General features: G+C 43.2%; 1 long non-coding RNA gene across 1 annotated transcript; it reads left to right on the forward strand.

The window, feature by feature from the left end:
- Positions 1–7,148: 7,148 nt before the first annotated feature.
- LOC135544653 (uncharacterized) lies at positions 7,149–13,584 on the forward strand. The gene is made up of 3 exons (XR_010456356.1): positions 7,149–7,239; positions 10,742–10,876; positions 12,920–13,584. It is a non-coding gene; the product is annotated as an uncharacterized LOC135544653 (long non-coding RNA).
- Positions 13,585–20,797: the final 7,213 nt, after the last annotated feature.

Raw genomic sequence — 20,797 nt, forward strand, 5'->3', positions numbered from 1 at the left:
TGCAGAGGAAACTGTTGCTTGTTTGATGCAGAGGAAATTTCTATGATCAGAGGAAATGTTTCCTATGATGAAACAACAGAGGAAAGTCTATGATGCAAGGAAAGATGATGAAACTGTTGTTGGCTATGATGCAGAGGAAACTGTTGTCTGTGGTTCACTGATGCAGAGGAAACTGTTGCTCTGTGGCTATGATGAAACTGTGGCTATGATGCAGAGGAAACTGTTGCTCTGTGGCTATGATGCAGAGAAACTGTTGCTCTGTGGCTATGACAGAGGAAACTCTATGATGCAGAGGAAACTGTTGCTCCTATGATGCAGAGGAAACTGTTGCTCTGTGCTATGATGCAGAGGAAACTTTGCTCTGTGGCTATGATGCAGAGGAAACTGTTGCTCTGTGGCTATGATGCAGAGGAAACTGTTGGTTACCTTTGGTATGATGCAGAGAAACTGTTCTCTGTGGCTATGAGGAAACTTTGCTCTGGACAGAGGAAACTGTTGTGTGGGTAGGTCAGAGGAAATCTGTGGCTAATGCAGAGGAAAATGATGCAGAGGGTTTTCTATGATGCAGAGAAATCTGTGGCTATGATGCAATATCTATGATGCAGAGGAAACTGTTCACTGGCTATGATAGTGCTGATATGGATGAACAGACAGAGGAAACTGTTGCTCTGTGGCTATGATGCAGAGGAAACTGTTGCTCTGTGGCTATGATGCAGAGGAAACTGTTGCTCTGTGGCTATGATGCAGAGGAAACTGTTGCTCTGTGGCTATGATGCAGAGGAAACTGTTGCTCTGTGGCTATGATGCAGAGGAAACTGTTGCTCTGTGGCTATGATGCAGAGGAAACTGTTGCTCTGTGGCTATGATGCAGAGGAAACTGTTGCTCTGTGGCTATGATGCAGAGGAAACTGTTGCTCTGTGGCTATGATGCAGAGGAAACTGTTGCTCTGTGGCTATGATGCAGAGGAAACTGTTGCTGCAGAGGAAACTGTTGCTCCTGTGGCTATGATGCAGAGGAAACTGTTGCTCTGTGGCTATGATGCAGAGGAAACTGTTGCTCTGTGGCTATGATGCAGAGGAAACTGTTGCTCTGTGGCTATGATGCAGAGGAAACTGTTGCTCTGTGGCTATGATGCAGAGGAAACTGTTGCTCTGTGGCTATGATGCAGAGGAAACTGTTGCTCTGTGGCTATGATGCAGAGGAAACTGTTGCTCTGTGGCTATGATGCAGAGGAAACTGTTGCTCTGTGGCTATGATACAGAGGAAACTGTTGCTCTGTGGCTATGATGCAGAGGTGCTCTGTGGCTATGATGCAGAGGAAACTGTTGCTCTGTGGCTATGATGCAGAGGAAACTGTTGCTCTGTGGCTATGATGCAGAGGAAACTGTTGCTCCGTGGCTATGATGCAGAGGAAACTGTTGCTCTGTGGCTATGATGCAGAGGAAACTGTTGCTGTGGCTATGATGCAGAGGAAACTGTTGCTCTGTGGCTATGATGCAGAGGAAACTGTTGCTCTGTGGCTATGATGCAGAGGAAACTGTTGCTCCGTGGCTATGATGCAGAGGAAACTGTTGCTCTGTGGCTATGATGCAGAGGAAACTGTTGCTCTGTGGCTATGATGCAGAGGAAACTGTTGCTCTGTGGCTATGATGCAGAGGAAACTGTAGCTCTGTGGCTATGATGCAGAGGAAACTGTTTGATGCAGAGGAAACTGTTGCTCTGTGGCTATGATGCAGAGGAAACTGTTGCTCTGTGGCTATGATGCAGAGGAAACTGTTGCTCTGTGGCTATGATGCAGAGGAAACTGTTGCTCTGTGGCTATGATGCAGAGGAAACTGTTGCTCTGTGGCTATGATGCAGAGGAAACTGTTGCTCTGTGGCTATGATGCAGAGGAAACTGTTGCTCTGTGGCTATGATGCAGAGGAAACTGTTGCTCTGCTCTTGGCTATGATGCAGAGGAAACTGTTGCTCTGTGGCTATGATGCAGAGGAAACTGTTGCTCTGTGGCTATGATGCAGAGGAAACTGTTGCTCTGTGGCTATGATGCAGAGGAAACTGTTGCTCCACCACTGAAAGACCCTGACAGGCACAACACCTTCTTTTCACTAACTCTGAAAAGACAGCCAGCCAGCCACATAAAGCCACATGTAAATCACACATGAATGAGTAATCTGTATTATTAACAATAGCGAGTCTGAATGAAAATCACCCACCTGGCTGCCTCAGCAGATAAAGTGGAATTAGCATATTTTGGGGCTTTGGTTGATAAAAATCTGATTTAATCACAGCAGTATTAGAACAATAATCAAACCACAGAAATTTGGCCAAATAGAGAGATTTAATTCGAGGCCAAATATATGCTACACTAAAAAGTAATAATTCTGGGATTGGGGTAGATTTCATGACACACACACACACACACAGCAGTTTGCGGTACATAGCTGTGTACATCACAGGAGGCTGCAGAGGGGAGGACAGCTCATAATAATGGCTGAAGTGAATGGAATAGTATCAACCACATGGAAACCCTGTGTTTGATGAGTTGGATGATCATTCCATGTATCCCATTACGATGAGACCGTTCTCCCCAATTAAGGTGCCATCAACCTCCTGGTGTGTGTGTGTGTATGTATATATATCATTGACACACCCACTTCTTCACTGGGCTCTCCCTGTAGGAGATGCTTGAGTAGGTCTGGTCTTTGGAGGACTTGGCATTGGAGGACAGGTTATAGTACCCTCCGGTAAGAAGCCTCACACTTCTTCTGGATATGACAGAGAGAAAGAGAAAGATAGATTGATTTGAACAACCTAAACTGACCTTACGCCAGTGTTTGTCAGGGGAAACGTAATCTTCCTTAGCACACAAAACTGGACAATAGTGCCACCTGGTGGCAATATTGGGTCCTACAGCAAATGTTTCCCAATTTATCTTCTGATTCATTGATTGTTCATTGTGAAAACTTTTCTTGCGTCTTGCGAGTTTAAATAAGCACATAAGTACAAAATGATGTGTTGTAAAATAAACAAATACTGATTAAAATTGGGCATTTTGGGTCACAGCCTTGGATGTTATGGGGCTATTTTACTTATACTAGTCCTGGGGCCCTTGTTAATGTTAACTGCATTTAAAAAACTGTGGTTCGAGCCCTGAATGCTGATTAGCTGACAGCCGTATGCCATGAGTATGACAAAACATTGTTACTGCTCTAACTACGTTGGTAACTAGTTTATAATAGCAATAAGGCACCTCGGGGGTTAGTGGTAACTGGCCAATATACCACGGCTAAGAGCTGTTCTTATGTACAACACAACGCGGTGTGCCTGGATACAGCCCTTGGCCATATACCACACCCCCTCGGGCCTTATTGCTTAAATGAATTTTACCCAGTACCAGGATATTTTTTGCCAAAAACCAGGTTGCCTCTGCCAAGAAGCTGAAACTGAGCCACAAGAGGATTTTCCAGCAAGGCAATAACCCAGAGCACACATTAAATACACAAAGAAAAGGCTAATTGGCCACAAAATCTAATTTTGCAATGGCCACCTCAGTCTCTGGACTTGAAACCCATTGAAAACCAGTGGTTTGAATTGAAGAGGACTGTCCAAGGTGCAGACGAAGGATGTCAAGGACCTGGAAGGATTCTGCATGGAGGAATGTTCTGAGAGCCCTCCCTCTACATTCTCCAACCCATAAGACATTTTAGAAAAATAAACAATTATCCTCGTGAAGTATTGAAAACAGGGGTGTCAAAACATTTTGACAATACCCTTTGAGACAGTTTTTTAAAAATGAATTGTTAATTCCCACGGCTATGTATTTTGGACGGACGTGTGCAGGTAGCCTACAGGGGACTTTTGAAGGAACCTAATCTGATTTAAAGATTGTGACCGGTTGTGTTTATGTCATATATAAAAAGCTAATACGTTTTCAAAGTTAACTGACAAATATTTACGCTATATTGAATTGTTAGATTCTAGGTGCGTGAGGAATAGCCACTCGTTTTGGAGAGGAGGCAGAGCATGTGTTACTAAGCTTTCCTGAATAACTGGGCCTGCAGGGAGCATATACAGGCACATTATATAGAATGACTTGGGAGAATGAGGAGCCACAACAGGCAGTGCATCTCAGTATCAGAAGTTAAAATACAGCCAGACTTGCCTGCCTTTCTAGACCGTATAAACTACCGAGGGTAGGTCTAGACCCACAACTCAAATGGAATGAAACATTCAATTCACTGGGCTTTGGCGACGTTATTTCAATAACATTTTCACTGAAGACTATTTTCACGAGTGTGTCAAGAGATATAGGATTAAAAACCTTGAGTGTCTCCTTTGATCCTAGGTCCTGGCAGTGTTGCGCAGACTCATGACAACGGAGCTTTGTTACTGAGGAGTGGCTTCCGTCTGGTCACTCTACCATAAAGGCCTGATTGGTGGAGCGCTGCAGAGATGGTGGTCTTTCTGGAAGGTTCTCCCCATCTTCACAGAGGAACTCTGGAGCTCTGTCAGAGTGACCATCGGGTTCTTGGTCATCTCCCTGAGGCCCTTCTCCCACGATTGCTCAGTTTGGCCGGGCGGCCAAAGAGTTTTGTTGGTTCCAAACTTAAATTTAAGAATGATGGAGGCCTCTGTGTTCTTGGGGACCTTCAATGCTGTAGAAATGTTTTGGTACCCTTCCCCAGAACTGTGCCTCGATACAATCCTGTCTCAAAGCTCTACGGATTCCTTCAACCTCATTGCTTGGTTTTTGCTCTGACATGCACTGTCAACTGTGGGACCTTATATAGACAGGTATGTGCCTTTCCAAATCATGTCATTTGAATCATTTGAATTTACCACAGGTGGATTCCAATCAAGTTGTAGACACATCTCAAGGATGATCAATGGAAACAGGATGCACCTGAGCTCAATTTCGAGTTTCAGAGCAAAGGGTCTGAATAATTATGTAAATAAGGTATTTCTGTTTTCGCTTTGTCATTATGATGCATTGTGTGTAGATTGATGAGGGGAAAAATGATTTAATCCATTTTAGAAGAAGGCTGTAATGTAACAAAATGTGGAAAAAGTTCTGAACACTTCCCGAATGCACTGCATACATTGGTAAATGTGCAATTTCAATGGTCAGTCAGATTTGAACCTCTTTTTGAAAGAGTTTAAATTGGGATTTTTTTTCAAAATGTTTCCCCCATGGTAAGTTGAATCAATGTCCATGCAAGAAGTGAAATAGATTCGACATTTCACTGACTGTGTTGTCCCACATCCAAAGGTGCCATATCTCGATCACTTCTGCCCTCCTGTTTTCACCACCACGATTTAAAAGTAGCTAAATGTTTTAATAGTACATCTCTACAGGTCTGAAATGAGAAACAACCTGAGTTCAGCTAGCTAAAAGATATCGTTGACTGTCACAATCCTGTGTCTAGGTCTGAGGCAGAGAATGGAGGAGAGGACAGGCCCAGGACGCTTGCCAGTTGGAGGTCTGTTTGGGGGCACTTAGCTGTCATTGGCTCCTGAGTCAGACCTTTTAGAGAGCAGGAAGAAACCGCCGCTCATGAGGTGAGACTCATATGTCATTCCATATTATGTGTAATTATGTGAATATGTCTGCTTTAGCAAACTGGATGCACATTTTTGTTTTAGCCCAGCACTGACATACTTGATTAAACTAATCTCCAAGCCCCTGCAAGTGTCAGGAGATTAGTTTAATCAAGTGTTTAAGTCCTGGTCTAGAATAAAAATGGGCACACGCCAGGGATGTCGAAACATTGCTTTAGCCCAGGGGTGTCAAGCTCATTCCACAGAGGGCAGAAACACTGCTGTGCTTTTCTGTTTTCCTTTCAATTAAGACCTGGGGGAGTTAGTGACCTTGATTGATTGATTAATTAAGTGGAGCGAAAACGCGCAGACACTCGGCCCTCCATGGAATGACTTTGACACGTGCTTTAGTCAATGACTTTCTCATTTGTTGTAATACCATAAATGTGTGAGTTGTTTTTACTAATAAGAAACACACATTCTTTTTTATGTCCTTTTTTTGTGACCTGTTCGCAACCCTGCAGAAGCTTGGCCCGGTGTTGTGTCGACGAGCCTTGACGTTGCTCTAAAAACAACACAGTTTACCCAACCACGCTGCAGGGCACGTAACCGGCTGTCCCCATGAGAGCTGCTTGTTCCCTTTGACTTCAGTAGACCTAGTGGAAACAATATTTTACTTAAATGTCATTCAAAGTGGATGCGTCATTGAGAGTAAGGCCAAGTCAACTTGTTTTGAGCTATTCTACTGAAGTTGTCTGTCTACATCTTTGTTTTTGTACCAAGCACTTGATGTATGGTTTGCCACTGTGCTTATGTGTGTAAATCTTGTCCCCCTTTTCAGATCTAAAGCTGTGGAACAGCTTTCCCCAATGCAAACTCTAAGTGACAGTGAAACTAAGTTTGAAGGAAGGAATAAACCCCAGCCCAACCAGGTGTGTTTATACTGTACTGTATATCGGGCCATCCACACATTTTCAATTGGTCTCCACAATGTTAATATGTTTGTTCAGAATTAGCATGGTAGCTTAGTAGCGACTTGCAAAACTAGCATTGTGTTTTCAACCCTATCTCAGGTTGAGGTACTGATTACAAATTTGAGCTCACAATAGTCTTTTTGTACATAAAGGCATCCTGACCAGGTTTAACTGACAACCCTAATGATCTTTGGGTGGATGCATATATTTGACATGACCTAGTTGCACATGCACCTCAATGTCGATAGGTTTGGTCATTTGCAAAGTTAGGTTTCAGGGTGTAAAGAAAGTCATATACATTTTGATTTAAAAAAAAAAGTCATTTGTCAACATTTTCATGTATTGTCTTCTTGTAGATATTCAAGACAAATTCCCAGTACAGTGACATATTCAAATACATCAGTAAGGATACTCAGACAAAGTAAGTGGAGTAGTCCATTAAATTACAATAAAACGTTAATCAATTAATAAATCATGCCGTTTCACACACAAAAGACATAGGGTGACTATTTTCTCCAGTTTCATCTTTAAAAGAAACTGTTTTCTTATTTCACTTGATTAGCCACACGGTGTTGTTGTGTCTGCAGAATAAATTTTGCTTGACATCCTCTGCTCTGTCTCTTCTCAGGTTACACCTGTGCACCGCAGATCGACATGCTGTATCAGGGCTAAATGTTTCCCTGATAACTGTTTTTAATCCAAGGTCTTCGGCAGAGATACTAAAGGTACGGTATAACAATGGAATACTATACAGTCAATTAGGGATGTCAATCGGTTAGCCGACGAAAATACATGTGACCAGTCATGCTTATCGGTCTATAGGTTAGTTTGCATATTTTTGTGGAATCAAATTGCCGCGTGTGTATTTTCGTTAGTTCGCCCATGTCTTATCACACCATACAGAGCCTTTCAGCAGAATAATATCGCCCGTCGGACAGCGATAGATGCGCAGCAGTAGTGCAGCAGTCTGTATTGTGGTGCTAGAGGCGTCACTACAGACCCTGGTTAGTTCCCAGGCTGTGTCACAGCCGTCTGTGATCGGTAGTCCCAGTGGCTGTGGGGTAGGCCGTCATTGTAAATAAGATATTGTTCTTAACTGACTTGCCTAGTTAAATAGTTAAATAAATAATAAAAAAATTTAAGTCTAAAACTGCTATTTTGGTGCCAAATGCACTTGTTATCACAACCACAAATGAGCGGTGAGACCAGTTTTATTTGTAGATATTCAATCATCAAGTTTGCTCTTAATTAGTAACAATATTATTATTTCATTGTAATTTGTCATGTGACATCTGTCACATCAAATCAAACTTCATTGTCACATGCGCCAAATACAAGTGTAGGCCTTACTGTGAAATGCTTAGTTACAAGCCCTTAACCAACAGGGCAGTTCAAGAAGAGTTAAGAAAATATTTACCAATAAACTAAAGTAAAAAAATAACATAACAACATAACAATAACGAGGCCATATACAATAACAATATATACAGGGGGTACCGATACTGAGTCAGTGTGGAGGCTTTATACAGGGGGTACCGATTCTGAGTCAGTGTGGAGGCTTTATACAGGGGGTACCGGTACTGAGTCAGTGTGGACTACAGGGGAGTCAGTGTGGAGGCTATATACAGGGGTACCGATACTGAGTCAGTGTGGAGGCTTTATACAGGGGGTACCGACTGAGTCAGTGTGGAGGAGTCAGTGTGGAGGCTTATATGAGTCAGTGTGGGGCTTTATACAGGGGGTACCGATACTGAGTCAGTGTGGAGGCTTTATACAGGGGGTACCGATACTGAGTCAGTGTGGAGGCTTTATACAGGGGGTACCGATACTGAGTCAGTGTGGAGGCTTTATACAGGGGTACCGATACTGAGTCAGTGTGGAGGCTTTATACAGGGGGTACCGATACTGAGTCAGTGTGGAGGCTTTATACAGTCAGGGGGTACCGATACTGAGTCAGTGTGTGGACTGAGTCAGTGTGGAGGCTTTATACAGGGGGGGTACCGATACTGAGTCAGTGTGGAGGCTATATACAGGGGGATACTGAGTCCGATACTGAGTCAGTGTGGAGGCTATATACAGGGGGTACCGATACTGATGGAGGCTTTATACAGGGGTACCGATACTGAGTCAGTGTGGAGGCTATATACAGGGGGTACCGATACTGAGTCAGTGTGGAGGCGATACTGAGTCAGTGTGGAGGCTTTATACAGGGGGTACCGATACTGAGTCAGTGTGGAGGCTTTATACAGGGGGTACCGATACTGAGTCAGTGTGGAGGCTTTATACAGGGGGTACCGATACTGAGTCAGTGTGGAGGCTATATACAGGGGGGAGTCAGTGGAGGCTTTATACAGGGGTACCGATACTGAGTCAGTGTGGAGGCTATATACAGGGGGTACGATACTGAGTCAGTGTGGAGGATACTGAGTCAGTGTGGAGGCTATATACAGGGGTAATACTGAGTCACTGGAGGCTATATACAGGGGTGATACTGAGTCAGTGTGGAGGCTTTATACAGGGGGTACCGATACTGAGTCAGTGTGGAGGCTATATACAGGGGGAACCGATACTGAGTCAGTGTGGAGGAGTCACCGATACTGAGTCAGTGTGGAGGCTTTATACAGGGGGTAGTGTGGAGGCTTTATACCGATACTGAGTCAGTGTGGAGGCTTTATTCGATACTGAGTCAGTGTGGAGGGGGGTACCGATACTGAGTCAGTGTGGAGGCTTTATACAGGGGGTACCGATACTGAGTCAGTGTGGAGGCTATATACAGGGGGTACCGATACTGAGTCAGTGTGGAGGCTTTATACAGGGGGTACCGATACTGAGTCAGTGTGGGAGGCTATATAGTCAGTGTGGGGAATCGATACTGAGTCAGTGTGGAGGCTATATACTGAGTCAGTGTGGGGCTTTATACAGGGGATACTGAGTCAGTGTGGAGGCTATATACAGGGGGGGATACTGAGTCAGTGTGGAGGCTATATACAGGGGGTACCGATACTGAGTCAGTGTGGAGGCTTTATTATACTGAGTCAGTGTGGAGGCTTTATACAGGGGGTACCGATACTGAGTCAGTATACAGGGGGTACCGATACTGAGTCAGTGTGGAGGCTTTATACAGGGGGTGACCGATACTGAGTCAGTGTGGAGGCTTTATACAGGGGGTACCGATACTGAGTCAGTGTGGAGGCTTTATACAGGGGTACCGATACTGAGTCAGTGTGGAGGCTACAGGGGTTATGAGTCAGTGTGGAGGCTTTATACAGGGGTACCGATACTGAGTCAGTGTGGAGGCTTTATACAGGGGGTACCGATAGAGGGGTAGGGGGTACCGATACTGAGTCAGTGTGGAGGCTTTATACAGGGGGTACCGATACTGAGTCAGTGTGTGGAGGCTATATACAGGGGTACTGAGTCAGTGTGGAGGCTATATACAGGGGGTAATCGATACTACCGATACAGAGTCAGTGTCAGTGTGGAGGGAGGTCTTTATACAGGGTACTGAGTCAGTGTGGAGGCTATATACAGGGGTACCAGATACAGAGTCGATGTACAGAGTCAGTGTGGAGGCTATATACTACAGAGTCAGTGTGGAGGCTATATACAGGGGTTACTGGTACAGAGTCAATGTGGAGGCTATATACAGGGGTTACTGGTACAGAGTCAATGTGGAGGCTATATACAGGGGTTACTGGTACAGAGTCAATGTGGAGGCTATATACAGGGGGTACCGGTACAGAGTCAATGTGGAGGCTATATACAGGGTGTACTGGTACAGAGTCAATGTGGAGGCTATATACAGGGTGTACCGGTACAGAGTCAATGTGGAGGCTATATACAGGGGGTACCGGTACAGAGTCAATGTGGAGGCTATATACAGGGGGTACCGGTACAGAGTCAGTGTGCGGAGATACAGGTTAGAGTTCATTTGTAGGTAGGGGTGAAGTGACTGCATAGATAATAAACACACGTGTGGTAGCAGAGAGAACAGTCTATGACTTGGGTGACTGGAGTCTCTGACAATTTTATGGGCTTTCATCAGTGTGTAGTTGCCTACCCTTACCACCTGGGGGCGGCATGTCAGGAAGTCCAGGATCCAGTTGCAGAGGGATGTTTTTAGTCCCAGGGTCCTTAGCTTAGTGATGAGCTTCGTGGGCACTATGGTGCTGAACGCTGAGCTGTAGTCAATGAACAGCATTCTCACGTAGGTGTTCCTTTGTCCAGGTGGGAAAGGGCAGTGTGGAGTGCGATTGAGATCTGTTGGGGCGGTATGCGAATTGGAGTGGGTCTAGGATATCCGGGACGATGCTGTTGATGTGAGCCATGACCAACCTTTCAAAGCACTTCATGGCTACCAATGTGAGTGCTACGGGGCGGTAATCATTTAGGCAGGTTCCCTTCGCTTCCTTGAGCACAAGGACTATGGTGGTCTGCTTGAAACATGTAGGTAATACATACTTGGTCAGGGAGAGGGAGAGGTTGAACATGTCAGTGAAGACACTTGCTAGTTGGTCAGCGCATGCTTTGAGTACACATCCTGGTAATCCATCTGGCCCCGCGGCTTTGTGAATGTTGACCTGTTTTAAGGTCTTGCTCACATCGGCTACCGAGATCGTTATCACACAGTCATCCAGAACAGCTGGTGCTCTCGTGCATGCTTCAGATGCATTCATCTGGATGTAAGTTCTTCCTCCCTTTTTTAAAATTATTTCACAGTCTTTCTGTCACAGACAACAGCATTGTGAGGCTTAACATATTCTTAAACTATAGCGTTAGTATTGTGCAGTTGGCCTTTTCAAGTCTAACTCATTGGACACCATTGTAGGGGGACAATACAGGGAGCAGCCCCATAACTTCCTCTGCTGAGAACAGCTTCAGAGCCGATTGTCCCTCATCACTTCCTCTGGTCAGTACTGAGACTGTTGCCTTTCTCCCAAATCTTCCTCATATATGACCAACAGAACCTTGGCGTGATCCTGGACAACACCCTGTCGTTCTCAACCAACATCATGGCGGTGGCCCGTTCCTGTAGGTTCATGCTCTACAACATCCGCAGAGTACGACCCTGCCTCACACAGGAAGCGGCGCAGGTCCTAATCCAGGCACTTGTCATCTCCCGTCTGGATTAAACTCGCTGTTGGCTGGGCTCCCTGCCTGTGCCATTAAACCCCTACAACTCATCCAGAACGCCGCAGCCCGTCTGGTGTTCAACCTTCCCAAGTTCTTTTCCTCCTCTCCACTGGCTTCCAGTTGAAGCTCGCATCCGCTACAAGACCATGAAGATATAAAAGTATTTTCCAGGCTCTGAATACACCCAAACAAGGGCAGTTCATGGGACACAGCCCATCTGGCCCCCCAATGTGGAAAAACTCCCTGGAAGCGGAGTCAATCACATTTGAAACCCCACCTCTTCAAGGAATACCTAGGATATTTAAATCCTTCTCACCCCCCCTTAAATGATTTAACTAAATCTGGATGTCAAAAATTGAAAAATCGCTCTGGATAAGAGCGTCTGCTAAATGACTTAAATGTAATGTAAATGTAATTGTTCGCTACTATGGCCTATTTATTGCCTACCTCCTCATGCCTTTTGCACACACTGTATATTGACTTTTTTCCCCTAATGTGTCATTGACTTGTTTATTGTGTTATTGACTTGTTTATTGTTTATTCCATGTTATTCCATGTGTACCTCTGTGTTGTTATGTGTCACACTTCTATGCTTTATCTTGGCCAGGTCGCAGTTGTAAATGAGAACTAGCCTACCTGGTTAAATAAAGGTGGAATAAAAAAAATTTTAAAAGAAAAAAAAGAAGCTAAGTTGGAATCACAAGTAGTATTGAGTCATGTGTTGGACTGCCAGGTGCAATCAGACACTTTCAGTTACTTACACTTCTTTGCCCAAACACAGTTGTAGCCAAATTTTACTGTTTCAGGCTCACTTTTTCTTGTAACCTGTAGACCTAAGAGTTCAACTGTATTTAAACAGACAACATATATTTGCAAAGATAAAGTATTGATTGGTTGTAGGCGGATTGTTCTCGTACAACTATCAAGACCTGTACGTAATTTCACCTGTTCACTGCATGTGCTTATTGGAGGGCTGAGTATAACACAAAGGTGGTTAAGTTGAGCTACATTGCACGGGAAGTGTAATCTGGCCTGAGACCTAAAGACTCCCGTTTGCCCCCCAAGAGAATGCCTAGGCTTTAGCTCAGTGGGCTAACACGGTCTCAGTGCGCACAAGCGAGCCGGATCAGATACCCATTAACAAGGCTACATCTGATAATGTTAGTAGTTCGGCCTATTGAATCGAAAGGAGATGAGAAGCGACGTTAATAATGTTTACATGCTTAGCGGCCTGTAGTGTTCACAGAGAGCATTCTGTGTTTGTTTGTGCAGAGTATCCCAGCATCCCAGGCACGCTCCTGGGCTCGGTGAAGAACAGAGAGATGGTGGTGCATGCGGACATCCACCTCTAGACCCTGTACCAAAAGCACCGAGCAGCTCACCAGAATTGCATGGTGCCCCTACGCATGAGCTCGACACAATGGAAACTATCATTTTCCAGAGGGAATGGAAGCCGAAGAGTGGAACATAATGTAAATAAACATTCATAGAAAGGTTACGATCGTAAAGATGCAGTTCTGCAAGTGTCGATAAAGATTTGTTTAGCTTTTTCTATTTGAGATTTTAATCCATTCTGGAGAAGAAGAAAAAAGAAACCTTTCACAGGTGCAAATGCTTAGTAAATCTGTGTCGCTGACCTGTGCACTAATCCTGTCTCATCTGTATGGCTGTCCAAGCCTGCCCAGGGGGGTTGAATTCAAAGTGAAATCGCCACAGCCGACATCATTGAACACCCGTGAGTAACCTCTCATTGTGGGTGATAAGGTGGTGTCGAAGTCACCTGACAAGTAATTTCCCTAATCATTTCACTTGTCGCTGGGAATGTCGCAACAAGGCGAGTGACCTGGCAGTGTTGTCCCAGCCTGGGTGTTAACTTGGTTGTGTGTTTGTGTGTTTGTGTCATGTGGGAGATGATTCAACAATGGGAGTTGAATTGTAAAGACTTGTTACTTATTGAAAGCCAATGGGTTCCTGGGGATTCCAGCCCTCATGTGGGTGTGTGACGTTTTTGTGTTGTCTTTGCAGAGAAAGTGTCCTTGTCTTGTCCTCGTGTTACATGGACTTCAGGATTGTGGTTCTTGAGAAGCAGTTGAACTGGGTTCCGTAGGGGACTATGCACGCACCGAGTAAGAGCTGACCCTAGAGCTTTGTCTGAGATAACAGTACAGCAATGGGAATTAGTTAACATATTAACAACTGCAATCCAATAAGAATCCAGCCATATTAGCCCTGTTATACAGTAGATGGCGTTGTAATGCAGGGTAAATCTGGAATGTATCTTAACAAACAGTTGGAAAACCCAAAGAATGACTTGGTCAGTCAAGAATCTCTGTCATTCTATATCATGTTATGAATATGTGTAATACGTGGGTTTTGATGTCATTTTCTCAAACATTTCCCATAGAAAATTGTAAAAATCCACTTGTGTTAAAAACCCATACTATTTAAATGTTAATTGCTTTCGGTTTTAAATTTAAGCACTATTTTACAATACTTAATACGTAAATGTATCCTAATGACGGGATAAAGTAAAATGGACCTTTGCGTTTGTCGTCTTTCATTTGCATCATGCCATGGGAATGAGCTGAAACTGAATTCACCTGGATTCAGACATGAAGGCTAATTCGGAGCATATTTTGTGTCAGACACGTTGTGCAACACAGATCACAGGCCGACTTCAATGCAGAAATCTATGGGGAGTTGTCGACAAACCTTTTCAAGCTAGAAAAGGTTAGTCGCCTTGCCAACAAAAGACTGTCAACATCTCCTCACTGTTTGCTACTCCTAAAAGTAGTTTCATCCACTTCATTAAAGGTTACTCTTTGGGAGTAGCTAATAGTTACTAATCTAGCTTGTCCTGGTTTACCCAGCTCCTGTGCCATGTTTGGGTGGGTGTGTACAGCACCTTGTCTTATTCCACATTTTGTTGTGTTACAACCTAAATTTAAAATGGATTTAAAAAAATTCAATCTACAGACAATACCCCCATAATGACAAATTGAAAACATTTTTTTATACATTTTTTGCAACAAACAAACAAAAAGCAATTTCTTTGAAAATGATATACAGAAATATCATTTATATAAGTATTCACACCCCTGAGCCAATACATGTTAGAATCCCCTTTGGTAGTGAATACACCTGTGAGTGTTTCTGGGTAAGTCTGCAAGAGCTTTGCACACCTGGATTGTACAACATTATTCTATGAAAATTCGTCAAGCTCTGTCAAGTTGTTTGTTGATCATTGCTAGACAGCCATTTTTAAGTCTTGACATAGATTTTCAAGACGATTTAAGTCAAAACTTTAACTAGACCACTCAGGAACATTCAATGTCATCTTGGTAAGCAACTCCAGTGTATATTTGGCCTTGTGCTTTAGGCTATTGTCTTGCAGAAAGGTGAATTTGTCTCCCAGTGTCTGTTGGAAAGCAGACTGAACCAGGTTTTCCTATAGGATTTTGCCTGTGCTTAGCTCTATTCCATTTATTTCTATACTTATAAAACTCCCTAGTCCTTGCCGATGACAAGCATACCCATAACATGAAGCAGCCACCACTATGCTTAAAAATATGAAGTGGTACTCAGTGATGTGTTTTGTTGGATTTGCCCCAAAGTTAACACTTGTATTCAGGACATAAAGTTTTACTTCAGGGCCTTATTGCAAACAGGATGCATGTTTTGGAATAGGCTTCCTTCCTTTTCATTCTGTTATTTAGGTTAGTATTGTGGAGTAACTACAATGTTGATCCATCCTCTGTTTTCTCCTGTTAGGTTCTTATTTTCAGAGTAGATAACTCACCGACACTAGAGAAGCTTAACCAAGTTTAATTCTTCCCAAATGGTCGATACAGCTGTAATACAGACATGGCTTCCCCCATAATAGTATTCATACCCCACTTTGGGTGGAGTCTCCTCCTTTTCTCTAAACATTGCATCATTATTGCTGAGCAGGGAGCTAAGTCACATGAGCATTCAACAATTTCTTCCCTTATCAGTACTGCCACATGCAATCGTGTTCCCTGCACTCAGCCCCTCCCAAGCTTCTTTATGGCACCCCTCATGTCTCTTTTGTAACTAATGTTCCTATACTTCTCAGTATAACAATGTTCAAAGTTTCACCCAAAATCCAACACTCCTATCACAGGCATTAAATGCTAACTCTTTTTAAAGTCGCCATTGTCCTCATGGTGAAATCCCTGAGTGGTTTCCTTCCTCTCTGGCAACTGAGTTAGGAAGGATGCTTACCTTTGTAGTGACTGGGTGTATTGATACAACATACAATGTGCACTTAACAACACCATGCCGCATTTACCCATCTACCAATAGGTGCCCTTCTTTGTGAGGCATTGGAAAACCTCCCTGGTCTTTGTGGTTGAATCTGTATGAAATTCACTGCTCGACTTACGGACCTAACAGATAATTGTATGTGTGGGGTACAGAGATGATGTAGTCATAAAAAACATTATGTTAAACACTATTATTGCACACAGTGAGTCCATGCAACTTATTATGTGACTTGTTAAGCACATTTTTACTCCTGAACTGGCTTGCCATAATGAAGGCATTGAATACTTGACACAAGACATTTCAAATTTTCATTTTTAACAAATTTGTAAAAAATTAAATAAAAAAAATCCACTTTTACATGATGTGTGTAGGTCAGTGACACAATCTCAAATAAATAGATTTTAAATTCAGGCTGTAACACCAACTACTTTGCAGACAGAGTGCAGTGTGTCAAATCGGAGGGCATGCTGTCCGGTCCTCTGGCAGTCTCTATGGGAGTGCCACAGGGTTCAATTCTCGGGCCGACTCTTTTCTCTGTATATATCAATGATGTTGCTCTTGCTGCAGGCGATTCCCTGATCCACCTCTACGCAGACGACACCATTCTATAAAGTTCCGGCCCGTCCTTGGACACTATGCTATCTAACCTCCAAACAAGCTTCAATGCCATACAATACTCCTTCCGTGGCCTCCAACTGCTCTTAAACGCTAGTAAAACCAAATGCATGCTTTTCAACCATTCGCTGCCTGCACCCGCACGCCTGACTAGTATCACCACCCTGGATGGTTCCGACCTTGAATATGTGGACATCTATAAGTACCTAGGTGTCTGGCTAGACTGCAAACTCTCCTTCCAGACTCATATCAAACATCTCCAATCAAAAATCAAATCTAGAGTCGGCTTTCTATTCCGCAACAAAGCCTCCTTCACTCACGCCTCCAAACTTACCCTAGTAAAACTGACTATCCTACCGATCCTCGACGTCATCTACAAAATAGCTTCCAACACTCTACTCAGCAAACTGGATGCAGTTTATCACAGTGCCATCCGTTTTGTCACTAAAGCACCTTATACCACCCACCACTGCGACTTGTATGCTCTAGTCGGCTGGCCCTCGAGACATATTCGTCCACGCTAGGTAAAGCTCCGCCTTATCTCAGTTCACTGGTCACGATGGCAACACCCACCCGTAGCACGCGCTCCAGCAGGTGTATCTCACTGATCATCCCTAAAGCCAACACCTCATTTGGCCGCCTTTAAAAGTCTCCAACTTCAGCGATTTTTGCAATTCGTTCCAGTCACAGGTAGCAGAGAACTGGAACGAATTGCAAAAATCGCTGAAGTTGGAGACTTTTATCTCCCTCACCAACTTTAACCTCTTGAAACTCCCCATCCCGGATCCGGGATTGTGACTAAGCCTCAGGCTCATTAGCATAACGCAACGTTAACGATTTCTGAAAATCGCAAATAAAATTAAAATAATGCGTTTGCTCTCAAGCTTAGCCTTTTCTTAACAACACTGTCATCTCAGATTTTCAAAATATGCTTTTGAACCATAGAAATTGACTAATTTGTGTAAGAGTATGCAAAGCTAGCATAGCATTTTGCGTAGCATGTAGCACGCAACATTTTCACAAAAGCCAGATAACCAAATAAATAAAATCATTTACCTTTGAAGAGCTTCTGATGTTTTCAATGAGGAGACTCCCAGCCACATACCAAATGCGCAGTGTTTCCTGAAAGCGTCTGTGTGTAGGAGAAATCGTTCCGTTTTCTACATTGCACCTGGCTACCGAAACGAACCGAAAATGCAGTCACCTACAACGTGAAACTTTTCCGGATTAACTACATAATATCGACCGAAACATGGCAAACGTTGTTTGGAATCAATCCTCAAGGTGTTTTTTCACATATCTCTTCATTGACATGCAGTTCGTGGAAGCTTGCTTTCTCTCTGTGCCCCATGGAAAAATACTGGCAGGTGACTTTTGCGCACCAATTTCGGCGCAGGACACCGGGCGGACACGTGGTAAATGTGGTCTCTTATGGTCAATCTTCCAACGATCTGCCTACAAATACGTCACAATGCTGCAGACACCTTGGGGAAACGACAGAAAGGGCAGACTCATTCCTCTTGCGTTCACAGCCATATAAGGAGATCATGAAAGACAGAGCCTCAAAAATCCTTGTCATTTCCTGGATGCCAAGTCATCTTGGTTTTGCCTGAAGCTCACGTTAAAGGGCACGCACAGAGAAGATATTTGTATTTCTGGACACGTCAGTGTTTTCTTTCGAACAGTAGCAATTATATGCATAGTCGAGCATCTTTTTGTGACAAAATATCTTGTTTAAAACGGGAACGTTTTTCTTCCAAAAATGAAATAGCGCCACCATAAGTGTAAGAGGTTAAACATCTGCTATCTGAGCAGCCAACCGATTGCTGCAGCTGTACATAGTCTTATCGGTAAATAGCCCACCCAATTATACCTACCTCATCCCCATACTGTTTTTATTTATTTACTTTTCTGCTCTTTTGCACACCAATATCTCTACCTGTACATGACCATCTGATCAGTTATCACTCCAGTGTTAATCTGCAAAATTGTAATTATTTGCCTACCTCCTCATGCCTTTTGCACACAACGTATATAGACTATTTATTTTTTCTACTGTGTTATTGACTTGTTTATTGTTTACTCCATGTGTAACTCTGTTGTCTGTTCACACTGCTATGCTTTATCTTGGCCAGGTCGCAGTTGCAAATGAGAACTTGTTCTCAACTAGCCTACCTGGTTAAATAAAGGTGAAATAAAAAATGTGGGAAGTCAAGTTGTGTGAACACTATCTGAAGGCACTGTAAATATAGTCATTGTCACCTTGCCACTCTCCATGAAACTGCTCAAACATGCCACGCAGTCAGCTCTGTCACTGAGCTAACAACTTTTAATTAAGTGGGACAATAGCTCTGCTTTCACAATAGCATATTTTTTGTGTGACCATTCTCCATTTGGTTACATAATGGGTGAATAGTATAATGATCTTGTTGGGGATTGTCAAGAGTCCATTGTGGGAGTGTTCTTCGCTCATCAGCCTCTAATGCATTCTATTGTTATCAAATTATATGCATTTAACCTGTCTATAATCCAACCAAACCAGATTCAGTGAAATCTCAGGAAGCTACTTGAAGAGACCTGACTGATCGCGTCGCTGGACCGAAGCAGTTCCTTCTTAAAACTCTGGTGTAAACACTGCAGATTTGATCTGCAATCTGTTGCCAAATAACAGTCGGACACTTTGGAAAAGAGAGCATTTCTTAATTGTGCAATAGCAGTATCTTCCTTCTCTCTCTACTCAGGACCCATTATTTTGTATCTGATTGCGTGCCAGAGTAATCGAGACATTTCAGCAAATGTAGCTAATTTGGTCCGAATCTGAACTTCAAACTCATGCAGCTAATAACTCAGAATTTCGCTTAAATCATGACTGGAGGTCAATGGGAGATTGTCATTTAAATTAGCGATTAGTGTGCAGATTTGAAGTCAAGATGCAACCCTTAGTAAAGACAAGCCATAAGCTTTAGCCTATGTGTAGTACTGCATCTGAACATTTTCTATATTAATGGGATTTTTTTCAGGTATGAGTAGGTCCCAAGGACCCATCTATTTCAATGTTTTTCTAAAGACAAAATGTAAATGCCTGCTGTTCATGTTCCCTTTTGTTACAGATGCATTGCCAATACAATATTTATAGTTCTTGCTTCATTTTTCATCTCAAACGGTCATTCAACATGCCTAAATGCTGCTAATAACTCGGTGAATAGCTTGCATTTTCAATAAGCACTTAAGGATTTAACATAGTAGTGCAATGCCATGTGTCGAGGCGTAGCACCTCCAAACCAGCAGATGTAGCTAATTCTCATTTATTAATGTTTTTTGTTTTCTTTCTCTCATTACTCCTTTCCTAATTTCCTTTTTAAATCTTTGTCAGAGTGAAAGCCCAGATAGGGACCTCTGTCCTGTCAGTGACCCTACTACTCCCCTTTCTACTGGAGTGGCACAGATGCATAGGAGGATGGGGTGCATCTCATTAGTGATAGGTGGCTCCCTCACCAACAATGGTCCCCTACTTTGAGTAGCATTTGCATTCAGGCAAAGCATGGAAAGGGGGATACCTAGTCATTTGTACAACTGAATGCATTCAACTGAAATGTTTTCCGCATTTAACCCAACTCCTCTGAATCAGAGAGGTGCGGAGAGTGCTTTAATCGGCATCCACGTCATCGGCGCCCGGGGAACAGTGGGCTAACTGCTAATTAACCTTGAGTGCGGCCATTCAACCTTCCCACAGAGCAAACTATAGACTTGCTTCATATTGACTTAGTACTTTTTGACAGTGTCAAGTGAATGAAATATTTGCATCCTCTGTCAGTGTCCATATCTTTGAATACACAGAGCACTGTTGACTTACCAGGGAAATGCCTCACACAACCTTGATACAGGACACGTTTCACTTCTGAAGATAGTCCCGTTGATCTATTACTTTGAATGTTTTTCGTTTACCAGTTGTGGTAGCAGTTGCTAGGCCTACAATTTATAGCTACCTCAAATGCTGACTTGAGGAACTGTAGCTCATGAGGTATGCTTATATAGTAACTATACTGGAATTTGGTAGAAATAATAGTCAAGAGTTATAAAATGTATAACATATATAATTATGCAAATCTATATCTCTATATTTTTTTTGTATGAATGTATTTTAATTTTAGTCTAATATGAAACTTTTAGAAAATGAATACGGTTAGGAAAGCACCCCCCCCTATACAGGCTCGCGTTTGGTCTGGCTGTCAAGTCAATCCTAGTGAT

Source organism: Oncorhynchus masou, chromosome 8, assembly GCF_036934945.1.
Source record: "Oncorhynchus masou masou isolate Uvic2021 chromosome 8, UVic_Omas_1.1, whole genome shotgun sequence".
NCBI lineage: Eukaryota > Metazoa > Chordata > Actinopteri > Salmoniformes > Salmonidae > Oncorhynchus > Oncorhynchus masou.